The sequence below is a fragment of the Mus caroli genome, unplaced genomic scaffold (assembly GCF_978045245.1).
Source record: "Mus caroli unplaced genomic scaffold, Mus_caroli_1 scaffold_6, whole genome shotgun sequence".
NCBI classification, from domain to species: domain Eukaryota; kingdom Metazoa; phylum Chordata; class Mammalia; order Rodentia; family Muridae; genus Mus; species Mus caroli.
The window spans coordinates 102,896,939-102,919,821 of NW_028227261.1; the positions used below are offsets into that span (position 1 = coordinate 102,896,939).

Sequence of the window (22,883 nt, forward strand, 5' to 3'; positions counted from 1 at the left end):
TCCCGTGTCGTTTTTCCTGGGGGAAGGACACTTGGACACTCAACCTTCTTGAAAGATGACATGTCTCCCTAGAATAGGCTCATAAATGCCACAGAGCCCTTCTACTGCAGTGCTTAGCCATGCAACTCTCTCGGGCTGCTGAAGCACACTCACTATATCCCGTGCAATGAGACTAGCCTCGTGGGGTGCAAGAGCTGAGTGGCCAGCGACCTATTGCTTAAGCATAGATAACCATATATCAGGGGAAGCACCATGTTCTAGTGCTGCAAGCGCCTGGGAAGTAATCACCATGTCTCTCCTAGTTTGGGCCTTAAGCTTACAGACCAATCAAAGAAGCAACACTAATCCACAGCAAAGAACAGCTCCAAATAATTCCACCCCCACCCATTCTTTAAAGAAGGAAAATGTTGAAAAGATAGTCCTTAGGTCAGGGACAGGTCCAAGTGCATGGGGCAAGTCTCAATTTTCAAAGGGTCTGTTCAAATTTAGCCGTCCAATTCTGTATCTCCCAATGCTGCTTTCCCTTTGTTGTTGTCGCACTGGACATCACCAAGACGAGGGACATCAGTATTCCCTTGGTCAGTCTGGATTTTTCGGGTGAGTCTTTCTGGTATCCAAAATGGGTTGTCTTCATTCTGTGGAAAAACACAAACAGCTCCCCTGGATCTTATCAAAATAGGATCCGGGCCTTTCCATTTGTTATTTAAAACATCTTTCCATTTAACCATCTCTTTGGGCCTATCTGGCTCTGAACAATGTCGTTCAGCCGCGGTATGGCCATGAGAATCAAGATTTAAAAAATTGAGTGTAAAAAGTGCTGTAGACACAGACACTCTTGGTACTCGGGGTAGAGCCTCCTCGACTCCCCCTTTCTGTTTTATTAGATGGAAGTCCAGTCAGGTGGGTCACGTCCATCTGACGGCAGAACTGTTGGAATTTTTGAGATGTATAAGCTGGTCCATTATCAGTCTTAAGTAGTTTGGGTTTTCCCCAAGCACTCCATGCCTTAAGGCAATGTTGAATCACATGTGAGGCCTTTTCTCCAGTTAAAGGAGAGGCAAACATGATGCCAGAGCATGTGTCAATGGACACATGGAGATATTGAAGTTTTCCAAAGGAAGAAACATGTGTAACATCCATTTGCCAGACCTGTAGAGGTCGAATACCGCGTGGGTTAATTCCCACCTGAGGAACTGGCAAGAACTCACAGCAGCTTTGACATTGAGTAACAATGTCAAGGGGTTCTTTTCTCGTCAAGGAGAAACGGCGGCGTAATGTTTCAGCCGTCACATGAAAATTGTTATGAAAATTTCTTGCAGCCTCTATCGGGGATATTAGGGCAGCAGCCACCACTTTAGTGGCTTTATCTGCCAAATCATTCCCCAGAGCCATGGGGCCAGGTAGGCCTGAATGGGCTCTAACATGAGTAATATAAACAGGAAATCTTCTAGATAACAAAACTAATTGTATCTGCTGAAAAATATTGGCAACTTTACTGGAAGGCTTAATCACTCAAGCCATTTCTAAAAAATTGAGGGGTTCTAAAAAGGTTTTTAAAACTTCTAAAACCACTAAACATTTTACCACTTGAGGTGAATTTTCATTATATTGTTTGGATACTACTTTACCATTAGCCACATAGGCACCTATGCCAGTTTTTGATCCATCAGTATATACCACAATCCCATTTTTAAGTGGGTTTCTTACTGTTATTTGTGGAAACACAACAGATTGATTTTGGGCAAACTGTAAAATTGGATGTTTTGGATAATGGTTATCTATTTGTCCTGAAAAGGAGGTAACGAAAACTGCCCAATCATTGGATGTGGCTGCCAAGGTTTGAACCTGTCAAAAGTCCAATCTCTCTGCTCTGGAGTCAAAGCAGCAGCGTTTGCTCGGGCCTGTGTTTGTGCAGCCTCTTGCCATAAAGCTCTCCATTCCGTGTATTTGCCCATATTGGGGAGAGCGGCTTTTGCAATCATTTGCCAGTCGGCAGGAGTTAGTGCCATGCCGGCAAGTCTGTCTAACTGCACCAAGGTAAAATTAGCATTGGCTCCATATTTACGGACCAATTCAGCAAGCTCTTTAACCTGTGTATAATCTACCGGAGCGTGAACACGCCCACCCTCGGCTCCTTCAAAGACCGGAAATGCCTGTTGTATCTTCCTTTGTGCCTCTCTTGAAATGAACGAGTCCGCGCACTGCCTCTCTGCACAGGGCTGACACACTACGCAGGGCGGGGGCTCCACATAGGGCGGAGGTGCATTATGACCTTGAAGCCGACTGCCCTGAGGCCAAGCAGCAAGCTGGCCTTTGCCAGCCGCTTTTGGCTTTTTTCTTGACTTAAAAGCTCGAATTTCTCTCTCATAATGAGCTGCTCCCTCCTCCAAGTCTGTTTTCTCAGAAGGGCTAATTTCTTTATCTGATTTACAGCTACTAAGAACTGGCTCTTTAAACTCGTCTCTTTTCTCCTCTTTCCTTCTAATCTCTCCCCAGGTATTCTTCCCTGACATTAACTTTTCCTTGGGTTCAAGACCCGTGGAAAGGCCTGTATACTTATTTGGCGCACCATGTTTCCTCTTTTTTCCTTCTCTCTCTCCCCGCTTTACTTCTGATAGACTGTCTTGAATTTTGTCCAGAATTCTCCACCCTGTCTTAACTGCTTGTTGACATATGAAAAGAAATAAAAGGGCTTTTAACACTAGAGAAAGTTCAAGACCAGACATACCTTGTAAAGCTGTAACGAACGCGCATCCGTCCCCCAGCTGAAGAGTTCTGAATCTACGCCGGATCCTTCTCAACAGTCTGTTTCTGGGAACACTTCATTAACCACAGTTCCCCAGCTGATGAGTTCTGAATCCACACTGGATCCTTCTCAACAGTCTGTTTCCGGGAACACTTCATTAACCGCTCCTTCCCCGTGATGCAGTAGCTCGCGGGTTCCGGCACCATTTATTGCGCGCGCTTTACTTACCCCTGGTAAGAACACGCTCAGGGCAACTGGAATCTTCTGCAGCACAAGCTTTATTGCTTACCCCATCAGGAGCCAGTGGAGAAGGGAGCCAGAGAGAGAGCCAGAGAGAGAGAGAGATGGCGGAGCCCCCTCCCTTTTATGGAGGACTGTCCTCCGCCTCGGACGTGTCACTCCCTGATTGGCTGCAGCCCATCAGCCGGAGTTGTCGTCATGGGAAAGGCAGAGCACATGGCGTGGAAAGCTACCCCGGCACATGCGCAGCTTGCTTGTTTACTACTTAGAACACGGGTGTCAGTGCCATCAGTGCCATCTTGTAATGGCAAATGTGAAGGCGGCTCCTTACACTTCTTTACTCAAAACTTCATCCTTTTCTGATTGATTATCTCTCCTGTCAACTAAAGGTAGAGTTTGCTCATGGTAGAAAGGGGTTCTTTAGAATTCACCACTGAAGATGTGACTTTGAGTCACAGAAATGAATTATATATAAACAGAGAAGTATGTTATCCATCAAGTTTTCCTTCATACATGTCTGAGTTTTCTTTTTATTGCTGTGATAAGGCACTGACCAAATGCAGCTTGGGGAACAAAAGGTTTTTTTTTTGTTGTTGTTGTTTTGTTTTGTTTTTTTGACTCAGATCGAGTCTATCGCTAAAGAAAGCAAGGGCAGGAAGCTAGAGGCAGCAACTTTGGCAAAAGCCATAGAGGAATGCTGTTTACTGGTCTACTCATCTTGCCTTTTCCAGCCTGCTTTCTTACACATCTCAGGATAATCTGTTCTGTGGTCATAACTACCCATAGTTGACTTGGCCCATCCATATCAACCATTCATCAAGAAAATGACCCACAGACTTTTCTACAGGCCAATCCGATGGATTCATTTTCTTAATTGAATTTTTCTATATCTAGATGACTCTAGCTGGTATCAAGATGGCAAATGACTAACCAGTAGAGTAGTTATGAACCAAAAATGAAGAAAATAAATGACCCCCATGTGCTCTGTGTGTGTGTGTGTGTGTGTGTGCGTGCATGCGTGCATGTTTGTCTGTATTTTGTAACCATACAATATATACAGACTTAGAGTACAAAGGTATGTTATTTATTTAATTCTTGATAATAATAAAATAATAATATAATTAAATATTAAAAATTTAATACCTCATGTTTTGTCACAACAGTCAAAATAGTATTTTAAACTTGAAGATATAATTTAGATATCAACTAATAAAATCTTCATTTCACAGAAAACAATACAAATATCAGAAAACTTTGTACAGACCCAGTTAATGAATGTCAAGCTAACAACCTGGCCTTTTAACTTTTATTTCATTGATGTTTATTTTAGTTATGCCAACTACAGTCAAAGAGGAAAGCAATTTAGACCCCGTTGATATTCTAAATATTTCTTGATGAACTGAATACAGCTAAGTGGCATTTTAAAAATGCATTTCAAACAATATTTATATTTGCTAAGTGTCATCTGAAAGCAGATAATTTATTGAGAGGAATAGCAGATAAGCCTAGGGGCTAGTAGATGTCTGTCTCTAAGGAAGTATCAGCTACAGGAATGAAATGAGAGAGTCAAACTGTGATTTTAATTGAAAGTGAAGCCAGGGAATGTTTTTTATGAGTGATGTTACTATGTAAGATTGAGCAGTCTCGTCAGCTTTATTTTAGTCTCACCACTTCCTTTGTTATAATCTTTTAGGCTGAATTCCAACCCAGCTTAGATTAAGACAAATTATAAGTTGAATTTAGCCAGCTGGATATTTTGGGATAGTAAGTATATCTTAACATTATGTTTTTACTCCAAACTGGATGTGGGCACTCTCTGATACTTTCTGTTAAAATGTGTATAATATATGAAGGTGTTCCTACAATTTAACATCATTTTAATTTGCTGTAATTGTTATACACTGCGTTTAACCATCCCATGTTTTGAAAAAATGATCATTCTGAAAAAAAGCCAATAGGAGGTCCCCAAAGTGCATATATTATATTACTCCTAAGCATAAAACTGGCAACTTCCAAATTGACTCTATCTCAGTTGCTTGAAAATGTCTTCCAAAATTATTGAGTTGGATTCCATGAAAGGAGAGAAACAATTATATGAATGTTACCTAATGCTGAAAAACTAAAGAGTTAAGGACTGAAAAAGAAAAAATTATGAAACATTCAGGTACAATAGCTGGAACATCAATGCAAACAGATAGACTACTTAGTTACAATGTGGAGATTAATATTTTAGCGTGTGCTTTGTTTAATTTATAAATTCCCTTGGTTTACAGACAAGAAATTTAATATTTAAAGCATGAATATTGAGACAAGATTTATATCACAGTGTTACTTAAATGATACCAATTCTCTCACTGTTATATGGCTATTTTGTTCACCTTCTTTCTCCATCATCTGAATTTATTTTCTCTAATTACACACACACACACACACACACACACACACACACACACACACACACTTATTCTAGATTTCCATGCTTGGTTAAAACTTCAGAGTGATTGAATGATTGAGCATACTTCTTGATCTGCACATTAATATATCAATTTTTCTATTTTATTAGCATGTTTGGAAATTGAGGCTCACAGAACCTTAAAGTAATAGTTTGAAGTTCATGCATATAGATTGTCCTCAAGTTCTGATCCTAAAGCAAGAAACTGATTAATTAGAGTTAGATCTCTGATCTCATCAGCTTCATAATTAGCTTACATATTCTACCTCAGGCTACTTGACCCTTTATGGCAGTTGCTGCTAAACGAGAAACATACAATTTTATGGGGAAGAAGATGGCTGTCTTGTAATTTTGAGAATATTGTTGTATGGCATGACTGGAGAAACATTATATTAAAAAATGTGAGAAGTAGATTCACCCAAGCTGGATGACAGCGGAGCATTTGCAGGTTGGTAGATGAATATGAAATAAGTTCTAATTCTCTACCCATACTGTTTTATATTCCTTTTCTCTCTTCTGTAACATAGAAGGCTAACAAACACAACTCAAGGTATCATAGTGGTTCACAGAGTGAGAAAAGAGAAAAAGCACTGTGACCTGATATCGCTTCAATGGTTCAATATTTTTAGAGGGGCCTGGACAATGTGATAATGTGCATCATTCCATTGAAATAATATTGAAAGCTTTAAAATGTCAGAAAGAAAACTGTTATCTGTGCCCTAAGTGACTATGACTATATAAAATGCATACCAGCAGAAAATTCTCTCATATTTCTCTCATATTGGATTCAATATCCATTATAAGTTGCTATCACATACATTTGATTTCTGACACATCTTTCACCTTGTTAAAGAGCAAGCCTCAGTTTAAGAAAGTTGGATGCTTTGAGAGATTCATTTCTCACTATTAATATATATATCATTGAATTCCAAAAACAATAAAATAATGCTGGGTTTATCACCCACAGTAGAGGCAGGGAACTTCTCAGGAGTAGTGGGACAACACAGAATTGATGTTACACCTTTTGTTGTTGTTCTGTAATTTTGAAGTTTGATTTTTTATAATTTGATTAAAGAAAGAATATGAAATTGGGTCGATAGAGAAAAGGAGATCTGAGAGGTGTGAGGGAGAAGAAATATGGCCCACATATATAGTAGAAAATTAAAAATAAATAAAAAATAAACATTTTAGTTAACTAAAAGGATATAAGGAAACAACACAAACTGGAAAAAATTCCATGAGTTAATACTTATCTTTAAATAATAATTCTTCTATTGAATCTTATTGTGAGTTATCATTTTTTGTAAAGTTCATTCCCATTATTTATATTTGTTTGCTGTTATAATTTCTTTTTTTCTTTTTTTTTTTTTTTTGGTTTCTGTGTAGCCCTGGCTGTCCTGGCACTCACTTTGTAGACCAGGCTGGCCTCGAACTCAGAAATCCGCCTGCCTCTGCCTCCCGAGTGCTGGGATTAAAGGCATGCGCCACCACGCCCGGCTTGCTGTTATAATTTTTATCTTTTTATTGCTATTACTTTAAGTGACATGAGTTCAATATAATGATTTGGATTTTGAATATGATCATAATAATTAAAGATTCTTTTTTTTTAATAAATACAACATCTGGATTCCAAGAGTAGTTTTCTACTACTTGATTTTATTTCTGGGTATATTTGTTCTTTTGTATACCTCATTTTTTGTTATTAAAAACAAGATATTTTAAACATGTTTGTGTGACTTTAGAAGCAAGGTTTATAGAATGTTTTGTCTTGCTGTGACTTCTTGTCTTGTTTGTTGAATGGTCTTCTTTAACCAAGTATGTTTTGTTAATTGTGCCAACTTCTCTCTCCCTACTTGATTAGTGCAGTGGTCAGATAATGATTAGGCAGAGATTTTTAACAAATTTCTTAAACCAATAAATGTTCCATCTATAGTTAAGGGGCTTTACTCTATGTTGAAAACACCCTCAGGATCTCAGTGGTTTCTATGTTAGGTCTCATATTATACAAGCATAACTCTCACAGAGTAACACTTAGGGTGATACTTGAATTTTTGAGTCATATACAGAGCCATTTACGCACAGAGATTCATCTAATATTCAGGAATATGCTAGAGGGTTTTCAGCCTTATATGTAGAAAAATTAATCGTATGGACTTCCCATGCTAAATATTTTTATCAAACTCCTCATTGTTCTATTTACATGATTCAGATGGCTATATACTGTACTTAATGTGTCCTGTTGCTGTAAACACATGAGGTAAAAAAATATTCAGATGCTGAATTTGGTTACTAAATTGAACTTGGTAGACTAAAAACAAGTGTGGTGAGTGAGAAAATTCTAGGGAAAGTCCATGTAAATCCAAATAATAAGGGATCCTTAGAATGATGCTTTTGAATAACTACAAACACTTTCTTCCATATCTGCTGTTACTGCTGTTTCAAAAGTGTTATATCTCAAGGTTAGCACAAGGTGAGAGGAACAATACTAAGGCATGCCAGTACTATGAAGCTTACAAATGTCAGATTTGTTTTTGGGTAGAAATGATTTATATTCTTTCCAGCCTTTTGTTAGTTTCTGGTACTCTCCAAAGAGTATGTTACTTGGTTTTCACCACTCTTCATGCTATTTTAGTCAAACCAGTGCTCTTACATTCCTATATGTGAAATGATATCTCCTGCCATATTCTAACTCTTTGTCACATGTTTCTAGGATGAAGGAATAGAACTCATGAAGAATCCTGAGACAACAATGTGAACATGCAAAGCTTCACCATTGGTTAATATGTCTTCAAAAGGTGCAAGTTCTGATAATGAGTTTCTTATATACATTGGTAATATATTTCCTCTTACACTATGTTCTTTTCATTTTGAGCCTGCATTATTCCTTCAACAAACCTTCAGAGTTAAGGAATATACAGACCTTATAGTGTTTGATACAATTGTTTTTGCTGTTGTTTTTGTTTGTTTGTTTGTTTGTTTGTTTTATAATCTTAATTCTTATATAACAAAGATTCCATTTTATTTATGGAAATGATACAAAACTCTTGGATCTTGTTTTTAGAATATTAAATGTTACATACATAGCTTCTTCTGTCTTTTCTATGTCATGAGATAAATCTGAGCCATGCCAGTTTAGAAAGAGTATATATGTGAAGTGAGTGAGGGCCAGTTGGGTAAGCCACATGGAAGTATTATCTTAGGGCTTTGGTTCCTATTTTCTAAGAAGGAAATAACTACTTTGGGAGGGCTTCAGTAATAAGCCTGAATGTTAACTTTCAGCAAACACAGTGGGACAAAACCAGAAATTCATGAGTTAGAAGTCAGGCATGCATTATTTATGTTTGTGTGTGTATAGTGCAATTGATAGTTTAAAAAATATTAAATTCTTATCTCATGCATTTTATATTCATGATGCTCCATCTAATACATACAAATAAAATTTTTTTATGAATGGCAATTGATTTTATTGCACTGAGGAGTCAATAGAATTGAAAAATATCAATATTCAGGTTCTAATATCTAAATTCAGATTCTGAGTTAAGAGAATACTTTGAAAGCCTTAATAGAAAAAATATTAAATTCTCCAAAGACTTTCTATTATTTCACAAAATAACAAATAATTATGTAAAATTCATATCACATTTTTTATTCTTCAAGTGCATAGAAGATTCCTAAATTTAATGGCAGTAGAATAATTATAAATAGAGAAAAAGAAGAAATATAAAAAGTACACCTTAAATTTCTTTTGAATTATCAGATGTCAATCAGAGGAGAGAGAAATATAATTATGTACCATGGTATTTTCTTCCCTGCAGCTTACATTTATACCTGGAACCTGGATGGAGAGGCAACATTAAATGGTATTTTGAGAAATGTGAAAAATATAAAGACAAAAATAAAATTTGACTTTTCCCCTAGAATTTCTAAATGTGAATGGCTTGAGTATGTATTATATGGATACTCAGAATAAAGAGTGCTTTGAATCAACAATATTTTTATAGACACAATTAGATAGCAAGGGGATAGAACCCAGGCCTGCACAAAGTATATAATGCTCCCATATACTTTATATGCACAATCTGAAGAAAATCACATGCCAAATTTCTAAATTTTGGGAGAGAAAAGATAGTTTAGGACCTTGAACCATCAGTAAGCAAACAGTGGGAAATCAGTGGCTGATTGACACCATCATCTTTTTTGATGAAGAATGTCTATGCTACTAACAAAATGATTCTTACAGTCAGACAAATGAAAACACCTTTATTGTTAAGTGTGATATAGCATAATTGCAGTAGAAGAGCAATATTCTCAGGGTAGCTAAGTGTCACAATAGCATCATCACAAATCTTGAGTCTTCTGTGTTACAAACACCATCTTAATCACCTACACTGTCATCATCATCTAGATTCAGAACCATGCTGTCTATTTTACCATATTCCAATAAATGAACAAATCATCTTTAGTATAGAAAGCAGTTTCTATATCCACCTCTCCAGATTACTGATGGAGTCTAAAGATACAAATTTCGACATAAAAGGAGGTCAGAATTCAACTTACTTTTAATCTTGTGACATGCACAACCTTTGATTCATTGCCTTGTTTATGATCCTCATTGAACATTATTGCAGTTCCAAGGTTGAGACAACCAAGGTGACATGGGTCTTTAGTCAGTCACTGCAGTACAAACATTGATAACATTAGCAACAACTACTTATATTTTATTCCTTTTGTAACTCAGTGGAGTGGGTTCACAACCTGGTGAATGCAAAACTCCAACAACCAGGGCCAAGAGATAGACTATAGAAATATGTATTGCCTACCTACCCCCCCAAAAAAAAAATGAAAAGCAAGGCCAAGAGATAGAGTACAGAACTACTTATTAGCTACACAAATAAGGAGATCATGGAAATGAACTCCACCATGATAACCACCTTGAATGAAGAAATCATAAATATTTTATTCAGGGACTGTTAAGAAGGCATCTGGAATACTCATCAACGTCAACATGCTTCAAGGGGCTGTTATAAAGAATCTGGACCATCTTTAGCACTATGGTGCCAGGATGATAGTAGCCAATGCCTTTTTAAATATATTTTAATTGATGTTATAGGGGGCATACATAAATAAATCTTAGGGTTTTACCTGCACAAAAAGGAAAGGTATTTTGAAGATAAGCTATATATATGGTTTACTCTCTCTTTTCCCTTTCTTCTGTCTTGCCTTAGCTGCTAACACATTGAACACTTTCTACCCCAATGTTTTTTTTTTTCATTACTACTATTGTAATTGTTGAACTATGTTGTTCAAGAAAGTCTTATTTTCGCTGCTTATTGATCTGAGGATACTCTGGTCACATAGATGAATATATGTCACCTTTGTGAAAGTATAAATACTATTTATGGTGAGGATTTTAGCTGGAGAATGAACAGCATAGGAAACAAGGGCTCCAGAATTGTTATCTGCTGTAGCTTCCCTATAGTACACACAAGCACCTGCTACAAGAATTTTGTGAATCCAATCAGAAAAGAGCTTAGTTTGTGTATTAGTCAGAGTTCTCTGGAGTCACAAAACTTAGGAAATGTCTCTTTATATTGAGAGAATTTATTGTGATGACTTACAGTCTGTAGTACAACTACTCTGACAATGGTCAACTGTGAATGGGAAGATCAAGAATCTAGTAGTTTCTCAGACCGAAGAGGCTAGTTGTTTCAGGGGGTCTTCTGTAGAAGTAGATACCAATAGATGTGCTGGCAGATAAATGCAAACAGATAAAGAAGAGGGAATCTTCCTTCAGTCAATGTCCTTATTAAGGTCTCCAGCAAAAGGTGTGGCCCATATTAAAGGTGTGTACCACCATGCCTAGATCTTTGTTTTGTTCAAGTCTATCCTAGTTATCAGAGATCTTCTTGCCTTAAGTCACCTGGACCTAAGCTTTTCATGGCCACTATACCTCAAGATCTCCATGCCAAGATCGAGGTCAGAAACTTGTGTTTTCCAGCCTCAAGATCTGGATCACAGGTGAGCCCTCCAATTCTGGATTGTAGTTCATTTCAGATATAGTCAAGTTGACAAACAGGAATAGCCATTACATTGTGATTCTTGTGTTTTGTTCAAAGAAAAATGGCCAGGTTTTATCACCAAGGTTCCATTCTTGTATACCTGCTACATAGCACATCCCAGAAGCCATTATGTCATAGCATGAATAATTCCAGTAAGATCAATCTCATTTCCAGAAGGATCTTTTTGGTTTATCATGTCCTATTAGTGAGGATTCCTCAGCATCACAGATTTTCTCACATATCATATTTTATTAGTTATGATCTTGGAAATCCTGTCAACAGATTTGTATGCTGTGTTATGATTGGTAGATGGTTTATTGACATAAATCTTTAGAATGTTAAAAGTGTTTTTCTTAATTAGAAACATTTCCTGTATTATTTGACAGTTTTATACATACATCCAATGTATCTTAACAATGTATACATTCAACTACCCTTCCTATCACCTTGATCACCTGTACTCAGACCATCCTACCTTTTTCTTTTCTTCAACTTTGCAACCAGTTTTTGAATGTGCTTCATGTTCATATAAAGTCTTCATGTTATGGACATTCTTCATTCTTGTACAGAATCTTTATGATTATCAGTTCATTTCCTTAAGTATTTCATGTTTGTAAGAGGTACACCATTGAGTGGCATGCATTTTCTGCAACGTGCAAAGTACCATTTTCAATGGCTAACAAGACCTCCATTTTTGACTTCCTAGGATTTTGTTATCATTTTTAGATTTTTTTTTGTGTTATGAAGATATTGTGTGTGTGTGCATGCATACATATGTGTGTGTGTGTGTGTGTGTGTGTGTGTGTGTGTGTGTGTGCTGTGTGTGCTGCCTATTTGGTGTCTATAGAAGTCAAAAGAGAACATCAGGTTGGTTCCCTATAACTAGGGTTACAGATGTCTGAGATATTATGTCGTTCTTGAAATCAAACCTGGGTCCTCTTCAAGAGAATTATATGCTTTTAACCCCTGAATCATTGCTCTAGCTCCAGGGGCATTCATATTTTTTTCTCTGTACATCACATTCAGCACAGAAATTTGGTTGTTTAATTCCACTACTTCTGGATTTTTACAGTGGACACACTCTCCTTTAACACATTTCACATTAGCACCATTGTTCAGCTTCTCTATGAGCTTGGCATTATGTCATATAGGAATCTATGCATCTTCTGGGGTTTTATTGCTGCTTCCAATAGGGCTATATGTAGGCTATTTTGATATTTCAAACAACATTTTCATATCACAGAGAAGGAACAAGACGACATGGTTCTTGATTTGCTATTGTACCTTGGGGAACTTGATCTTGTTATGCTTGACTGGCATATAGGTCATTTGTTATGTTTTTGGGAAACTGAATAATTATGAGAAAAACTACAGCTGCTGAAGGGATGATATCAGAGAACTTTAATAAGACAGCCTAACATTGAACAAGCTATTACACTCCCATGCTTGGGCAGCCATGTTCCCATGAGCCAGACATCAAACTTTCCACTTGTGTTGTCATGTTGGAAGGCAAAGATTTTAAATGTCAGAAAACTTAAAATTTACTTTCAAATAATAAATGCTTAGAATTCAGATTTTCAGATCAGTGAATTTATTGGTTTTTGTTATCTGTTTTTTTTTTAATTAATTAAGATTTTTTACTTACTTTACATTCCTATCATATCTTTTCCTTCCTCCTCTCCCCAGGCTTCCTTTCACCTCACCTTCCCTATCCTTCACCTTCCACCCCTCCTTCTCTTTTACTCAGAAAATGAGAGGCCTCCCATGGCTAGGAATCCCCTTTGCATATCAAGTTGCAGTAAGACTAGGAACATCTTCTTCTATTGAGGCTAGACAAGGCAGCCCAGTTATAGGAAAAGTATCCAAAGGCAGACAATATAGTCAGAGAAAGCCCCTGCTATGTCTTTATGAATACCACATGAAATCTCAGCTGCACAACTGCTACATATGTGTAAAGGTCTGTCCCATGCATGCTCTCTGGTTGAGAGTTCAGTCTCTATAAGCCCTTGTGGATCCAGGTTAGTTGATTCTATAAGTTTCCTTGTGGGGTCCTTGACACACACACCCTGGCTCCTTCAATCCTTCTTTCCCCTCTTCCATAGGATTCTCCAAGTTGCACTTAACTTGGGTCTCTGCATCAATTTCCATCAGTTGCTGGCTGAAGCCTGTTTGATGTCAGTTAGGCTAGGCTTTCAAAGACTCAAACAAGAAAGAATTTCAGACCAATCTCCCATATAAGCATTGATGCAAAAAAGGAGAAAACCTCAATAAAATACTTACAAACTGAATCCACAAATACATCAGAAATATCATCCACATTGATCAATTAGGCTTCATAACAGACATACAGGGATGGTTCAACCTACACAATTCCATCAATGTAATCCACCTTGTAAATAAACTGAAGGAAAAATACCACATGATTATATCATTAGATGCTGAAAATTCCTTTAACTAAATTCAACATCCCTTATTGATAAAAGTCTTGAAGAGATCAGGAATATAAGGCATATACCTAATCACAATAATGGTAATATGTAATAAGCTGCTAGCCAACATCAAATTAAGTAGAAAACAACTTTAAGCAATTCCAATAAAATCAGGGACAAGATAAGACTGTCCACTCTATTCATATCTCTTCAATATAGTACTTGAAGTTTACCTAGAACAATAAGACAGCTAAAGGAGATCAAGGGAATACAAACTGGAAACAAAGAGATAACATATGAATTTGACAATATCAAAAAATATCACTATTCTCAGATGATATAATAACATACATAAGTGGCCCAGAAAATTCTAAGAGGAAATGTCTATAGCTAATAAACACCCTCAGAAAAGTAGCTCGATATAAAATTAACTAAAACAAATATCAATAGCCCTCCCACATACAAATGATAAATGGGTTGAAAAAATTAGGGAAGCAGCACACTCCACAATAGCCACAAATAATATAAAATCTCTTAGTGTAACTCTCACCAAGTAAGTGAATAACCTGCATGACAAGAATTTCTCATTTTTGAAGAAAGAAATTGAAAAAGATATCAGAAGTCTGAAAGATCTCCCATGCTCATGGATTGGTAGGATTGACATAGTAAAACCGACAGTCTTCTGAAAATAAATCTGCAGATTCCACTTACTGTTTTTCAAGCTAAACTTTAATATATTAATATGCATTCACGCCTAAGCACAATCAAGTGAGAATGCCTATTGAGTTTTGATTACATGAAACATGCTTTGTCCTGTTTAAATTGACTTATCTTAGTTATTTCTGTTTGCTCCAGAGATGGAAAAAAAAAAGTTTGTCTTACTACTTGACTAAAAGATTTGCTGAGTTATAATATGTATGAGACAAGATCAGCCTCCTAATATCAAATTAGAAAAATTGAGCTAGGATTATTTTCCTTATGAAAGCTATATTACCACATATAGCTGAAGTCAACAGGTGAACTGGGGACTTCACTGACTAACAGTCTTAATTAAAATAGGAAACACTAAGGAGTGGCAGCTATGCCTGTTGTGTCTTATCTGGACCAGTTCAGACAGCAGACCACTTTGAAAATCTTATAAGAGAAACTTCCTTAAAGAATGTCACAATTGTCTTGAACACTATTTCAATAAGATGAGCCCTCTCTGCTCTCCCCTCCCCTCCCCTCCCCTCCCCTCCCCTCTCCTCCCCTCCCCTCCCCTCCCCTCTTATACCCTCTCCATTGCCCAGTCCTTAACTTACACTCTTGACAACACTTCCCTGTGGATCCCAGCCTGCCCTGGAAATTGTTCTATAGACTGAGCAAGGTCATTCACTCTTTTTTATTAATTGGGTATTTATTTCATTTACATTTCCAATGCTATCCCAAAAGTCCCCCACACGCTCCCCCACTCACTCCCCCACCCACCCACTCCCACTTCTTGGCCCTGTCGTTCCCCTGTACTGAGGCATATAAAGTTTGAATGACCAATGGGGCTCTCTTTCCACTGATGGCCAACTAGGCCATCTTCTGATTCATATGCAGCTACAGACACAAGCTCCTGAGGTGGGGTACTAGTTAGTTCATATTGTTGTTCCACCTATAGGATTGCAGATCCCTTTAGCTCCTTGGGTACTTTCTCTAGCTTCTCCATTGGGGGCCCTGTGATCCATCCAATAGCTGACTGTGAGCATCCACTTCTGTGTTTGTTAGGCCCTGGCATAGTCTCACAAGAGACAGCTCTATCTGGGTCCTTTCAGCAAAACCTTGCCAGTGTATGCAATGGTGCCAGCATTTGGAAGCTGATTATGGGATGGATCCCTGGATATTGGATTTTAGAGCATTCACATTGTCAGTTAATTCCAGGCACCGTACGTAGAGAACAAGGCATAGTGTAAAAAAAATAAACCAAACCAACCAACCAAACAAACAAACAAAAAAACCCAACCTTTTTAAAAATATCCTTCCCTTTAGGTCAGAATACTCTACATAATTAAAATATAATATCCTGGATGACTTGCTGGAGACAGATCGGGTCACGGCTCACTTCTAACTCTAGGATGCTGCCCTGGTGTTGTACACTTCCCTCTACCTGTTTTGTATAAAACACAAAGAAAACGAAAAAAAACCAAAAAAAACCCAAAAAAAACAAAGACAAAAAAATATAATATCCTAATATGACCACTTTAAACACAAGCTGCCAGTTTCAAGGTGGAGCAGAAGAGAAAGGCAAATATATTGTAGGGGAAAGCAAGTGCTGGTTTTGTGTGCATATACTCAACCCCTTCTCTTTGCTCTTTTTCTCCTCACTAAAATGAATTTCTTATCATCATAGTTATTCTCTTTTAAATTCCATAGCTCCTAAAAATAGCTGAACTGGTGTTTGGGATAGCACTTACTTTGAATAGTTTATGATGGTATATAAATTGAGCCTGACTATTTGGAAAGTGCTTTTTACTAAGCAGTAAAATGAGAATTTATTAATCATATAAATTACATTACTGAGATTGCTCTAGTTACAGGTAGTATATCAGAAATTTTATTTGTATTCTCCTATAAGCTTGCACTACTCCTATCTAAGGTAAATGTTATTAAGTCTACACTCAGATGAAGATATTTGAAGGGTGTGGAACTCAGGCAACTATCACAAAGTTATATAAATACAAAGCAAGACTCAAAAATTCTAACTCCTTAAGAGGATTCCCATATTAGGCCACTGTATTATTTACTTAGAAATTTGCTTTTAGCTAATTTTCCTCTTTCATCTCTCATGCTCTAATTGATGAGAATCACTCTATCAGATATGATGTTGAGTCATACAGGAAGATAATGACTAGAATCTCTTCACAAGAAGGATCAAGTTCAACAGACTTCAGGTAAGATGTAAGCTGGGAGGGCATATTAAAGCATATTTAGATAAATAATAAAAAAGGGATTACATTTGAAAAGGGAAAAATTAGAGATCCTTCCACAGTTTAACATTTCCTTAAAACTTACTTATGTTTTAAAACAATAGCAATGTGAAGACTCTAGTAGACCCTCTATGATTTGGCTCTCTAGGTGACTAAAAACAAATCATCCAGGTCACCTAAGAACCATAGTCTATCCACATAGCAATTTTCCCAGACCTGTGTCCCATAAGCAGTAACCTTCAGGTATTTCAGAGAGGAAAAGGTCTCTCCTGTACCCAGATTTCTTATCCAGTGTGGGTAAATATTCTGCTTCAGTATTACATGCTGTCTTAGTCAGGGTTTCTATTCCTGCACAAACATCATGACCAAGAAGCAAGTTGGGGAGAAAAGGGTTTATTCGGCTTACACTTCCATACTGCTGTTCATCACCAAAGGAAGTCAGGGCTGGAACTCAAGCAGGTCAGAAAGCAGGAGCCGATGCAGAGGCCATGGAGGGATGTTCTTTACTGGCTTGCCTCCTCTGGCTTGCTCAGCCTACTCTCTTATAGAACCCAAGACTACCAGCCCAGGGATGATCCCACCCACAAGGGGTCTTTCCCCCTTGATCACTAATTGAGAAAATGCCTTACAGTTTGATCTCATGGAGGCATTTCCTCAACTGAAGCTCCTTTCTCTGTGATAACTCCAGCTGTGTCAAGTTGACACAAAAATAGCCAGTACACATGCCAAGAAAATAATGTCGAATATTCTACTCCATATTACTCATAATGGGAACATTCCACTTGGATAATGTAAGCTAAGAAGACTGGGAGTTATGACTACTTCAGAATTGAAGGATCTGAAAGGGTTTGCAACCCCACAGGAAGAACAATATCAACCAACCTGACTCTGAGAGCTCCCAGGGACTAAACCACCAACCAACGAATACATCCACATGGAGGGACACATGGCTCCAGCTGCATTGTAGCAGAGAATTGCCTTAACTGGCATCAGTGGAAGGGGAGACCCTTGGTCATATGAGGGCTTGATGCTCTAGGGTAGGGGAATGCTAGGGCAGTGAGGCAGGTGTGGGTGGGTGGGAGAGCTCCCTCATAGAAGCATGGGGGAGAGGGGATGAGATGAGAGTTTGCAGAGGATAACATTTGAAATGTAAATTAAAAAATATAGTGATTGTATGTGGTGTTTTTCATATGAAAATGGCATGGTGCACTGGTTATCTTCTTTAAGAATAGGCATGCCAATATGTATACATTAGATTTAATGATAAGTCAAGCTTGAGTTGGCCTTGACATTGTGGTTATTATGGCCTGACATTTTATAAAACGAGTCATAGGATTATTAGTGTCAACCTACTCTATGTAAATATTTGTATGGAGTACACAAAGGAAAGAAACAGGAGAAAATGGGAGGAGGGGAGAGTGAGATGGTTTCTGCTGGGCCATTGAAACCGAAGAAACATGGAGGGGGATATCATGACTGCATTTCTGAAAGAGGGAGGGCAGTTCCCATGATGCTTGCTTTCTTTAGAAATGTCTGCTTTCTTTTACACTAATCCTGTACTCTCACAAAAACTATTTGTAACTTATTCCCAAAGGTTGGATTTCATAAATGGCAGCCTGATCGGCATTTTGGAAGGAAAGAAGGCTTAGGCAATGACTCCTTGAAAAACACATTTTGAGAATTGGTATTCCTCATACTTCATTAAAAATAGAGACCTAGACTTGTCTCACTCAGGGTTTGGATGCTGAGGCATCCAAAAGGGTTGAAGGATATGCAAGATAGGAACATTTGATGGAAAATAGACTCTATGAATTAGGTCTCCCTGTTTATGTTATTAGCATGCATGACTGTCTTGAGGTAAGCATGATAGAAATGTCAATGCTGATATGAATTTGGTTTAATTGTGATGTTCTTAGACATCTATTTGATCTTATTTTACTCTGCTTCTATTTCTTGGTGGAGTTTACTTCATTGAAATAAATAATTTTGAAAAATATAAGTACTTATATAATGTTTTATTACATTTCCCCACAGATTTGTGAAGCATCCTCAGAATAGAGTGTCTTGGAATCCAAAGACTCATGGTTTTCATTAATTTTCTAGTTATTACCACTTCATAAAATTGCTCCTGTCTAAAGAAAATACAGGGACAAAGAGTGGAGTAGGGACTGAACGAAAGGCCATCTAGAGACAGCCACACCTGGGGATCCATCCCATATGCAGAAACCAAACTTAGACATTTTTGCTGATGCCAAGAAGTGCTTGCTGACAGGAGCCTAATATGGATGTCTCCTAGGAGGATCTGCCAGCACCTGGCCAATACAGATGAGGGTGTTTGCAGCCAATCATGGGATTGAGCACAGGGACCCCAATGGAGGAATTAGGGGAAGGACTGAAGGAGTTGAAGCAACCCCATAGGAAGAACAACAATATCAACCAACCAGATCCCCAGAGCTCCCAGGGACTAAACCACCAACCAAAGAATACACATGGAGGGACCCATAGCTCCAGCTGCTTATGTCGCATAGGATGGCCTTACATGGAGTCAGTGGGAGGAGAGGCTCTTGGTCCTGTGAATGCTTGATGTCTCAGTGTAGGGGAATGCTAGTGCTGTGAGGCAGGAGTGGGTGGGTGGGTGGAAGAGCACCCTCATAGAAGTAGGGGGAAGAGGGTGGTATAGGGTATTTTCAGAGGGGAAATTGGGGGAGGGGGATAACATTTGACATGTAAATAAATAAAATAACAAATAAAAATTTTTAAAAATTCCTTTCACCATTGTTGATCTATAGTTCATTTATTGTATGTCCAATGTTTAAAGTCCAGCATTATTTATTTTCTTCTTGTGTTTGTTTGTTTGTTTGTTTGTTTGTTTGTTTGTGAGACATTTTGTTCCAAGTTCCAGTGAGGGAGGCATCTGTCCATTAGGGGTTACTCCTGCCCAGCCATCCCATGCGTGGGGAGCCCTACTCTCTGGGAACTCACCTCCTCTCTCGTGGAGAGCCCTGTTAGGGCTGCCAGAGGTTCCAGTCTCAGACCTTCTCAGGGGCCGTGGAGTGATGAGTGACAATGTGTGGTCTCACTGATGAGCTTCCACTGGCCTTGTGAGACATTCTGTAAGTTGTATGAAATTATCTATCATATAGTTTTCGCCATGGATATACGAGCCACTTTAAAATCTGTCTTTTGCAATAGTTTACTGACAATGATCTATGTTCCAGAAACTGAGCCAGTTACAGGAAATAATGGAGCAAATGTGCCCTGCACAGCTATTGTGCTGACTCCTAAGCACAGATGCAAGTTAGTGCACAGGGAATTTCATGTTGCTACATCGTGTACATGGTATAGACATGGCACATCTAGGAAAGTCAAGAGGGTGTATGTGCAAAGCCTCAAGTACTGAGAGGTGTTTAGTGGAAACGATATTACATTTTGAAACCTGAGGGATAAATGGAAATTAGCCAGATGGAAATACTCATAATAATGACAAACATAAGAAATAAGAGGTGTGGGCGCCTGGAAGCAATAAAGAACATGAGGTGTTAGGACAAAGGAATAATTTTTCAATGTGTGTGTGTGTGTGTTAATGTGGATAGTCTGGATAATATAACAGTAAAATTAGAATTTTAACTTTAAAGACTACTAGTGTTTCAGTATAAAGCCATTCAATCCACACTATCACTAACATTACATGTATCATATTTCTTCTCTTCACATCCTACGTACCACAAATGGTCTTATTCCTTAAATCCTGTATCCCATGTACTCCATCATATCACACTTGATAGAAACCAAAGCCTCAAAACAGGAAACAAAAAGACCTTCATGTAAAAAAAAAAAGCCTAGAAATTGTCAAGTAATTTTTATTAACAGAAGTTATTATCAGTCTTTATAATTAATGTGATTTCTAAGTAAAGAATATATTAAAAATAGAACTTTTCTTGGCTCATTGTTAAATTAAGTCAAAGATTCAATTTCCATTATGTTCAAGGGATGGAAAGTTCTGCTTAATTAAAAATAAATAAATAAATAAATAAATGGTACAAAATAATTAACAACACTTGTGGTATACCAGAGTGGGGTGTGCCCTTCCTTTAATCCCAGCACCTAGGGAGGTAGAAAAGAATTGATATAAGTATGAAGAAGTTTTGGGGTGTAGAGTTTGGGATGTTATTCTCAGATAAAGACTAATGCTATTTCAAAAACCAGACAAACAGGTCTGGTAAAACTGGCTCAGTGTGTAAAAGTGCTTGCCATACATGCTTGACAATCTCAGCATGAATGTGTGGAATACACAAAAAGTCAGATGTGGTGCTGGACATCTGTAATGTGAGCACTCCCACAGGCAGATCCGAGGTGAGAGAAGAGAATTGGTAGCATGTCTTGAGCACCTGAAAAACAAGCAAAAACAGGAATCTACTTCAATATAGGATGGGAGGTAAGAACTAACTCTCACAAGTTGTTCTCTGACATCCACATGTGCTCTGAGGTATAAGTGTGCATATTTACACTCATACTCACAAACAAAGATATTCGAACAAATATGTGTACTGTAGTTACACAAATATTACTGTATACAAAATAAGCTTTTTTCACTTGTTTATTGCAAATAGCCCTTCAGGTATTGTTGAGTAATGGAATTAGCTATTTGGAAACATTTCTCCAGGGTTTGATAGTAATAAGCCACTATCAGAACAAGCATCTCTTCAGCTTGTAAGAGCTTGCCCTACTTATTATGTTCACAGATTATTATGTTATTTTACCTTTATATACATGTAGACATTTTTCTTCTATTCTACACCATTGTTTTAAAGTCATTTACTGCATTTTTAGCATTAGGGAAACTGTTAAATTTAAGGTAACATATTAAGTTATTATTCTGGATTAGTTTTTTTTTCTTTAAGATAATATTAGCACAAATGATAAAGGAAATTACCAAGAAACTACCCACAATTAACAGTCAAGTATCTAAACTTATAATTCAAATTGATTTATGGTTGGGTTAACCAAACTTATGTAATAGGGCTCCAGGAGATATTCAATAAGTATATTTTACCCGTGTGAATTTATTTAACTTTCAAATACATAATCAATATGTTCTTATCACTAATGACTATATTCTAAAAAAAATAAAAATAAAGGAGACTAGAAAGATTGCTCAGTGGATAAGATTTCTTGACATGCAAACCTTATGGCTGAGACCTGAATTCACACAAACCCACTGATTTAGGAGCTTATACCGCTAATCCATCACTCCTATGGTCAGATAGGAAGGAGAGACAGGGAATTACCTGGATGCTTATTGGCCAGACATGGCAGACCCTGGATTAAACTGAGTAGAAATGAGAAAACTGCTCTCCTAAAGATGTCCTCTGACACCCATAAGCATGTCAGAGAATACATACATAGGTACATGCATGTGCACACACATGTATGTTATGCCCAGATCTGATGGTCTTCAAAGACCACCAGTACTTGGACTCATATGCAAAAGCAAAAACAATTTATTCGAGCATGAGCTCATACCCTCAGGCCACTCTGATACCCAAGGCAGTTCAGAAGGTTCCAAGCACCTAAGGTTCAGCCTTTTTATTGTTGTTACAGCGGGAAGAGGGGCTTATCAACTCGGCAGTTATATAATTGGCTAACAATGATTTCAGTTGGCTTATGCAACCTATCTATCTATCTATCTATCTATCTATCTATCTATCTATCTATCTATCTATCGCCTCTGTAATGTTAGGTATTTTTCTTCTGGTGTCCTATGTCTAAGGTGGTTCCTTTCTAGAACAGTTTGTGCTTTTTCCAGTAATTAGAGTTTAACCTGAGAACAGGGCCTAGTGTATAAAATGGAGGCCTGTTTACAAGACAGAGTCTGTTTTGTCAAGTTGGGGCCCTCTTGCGTGCATGTGCATGCACACACATACCACCACCACCACCACCACCACCACCAATCAAATCACATACACACCATCACAATATAACAAAAGTAATTTTAGAAGATGAAAA

The 22,883-nt window shown here is 37.7% G+C and overlaps 1 pseudogene; it reads right to left on the reverse strand.

Annotated features, from left to right (window-relative positions):
* Nucleotides 1–19,648: 19,648 nt before the first annotated feature.
* On the reverse strand, nt 19,649–19,975 carry LOC147004317 (Nuclear RNase P; annotated as a pseudogene).
* Between the last annotated feature and the right edge of the window lie 2,908 nt (nt 19,976–22,883).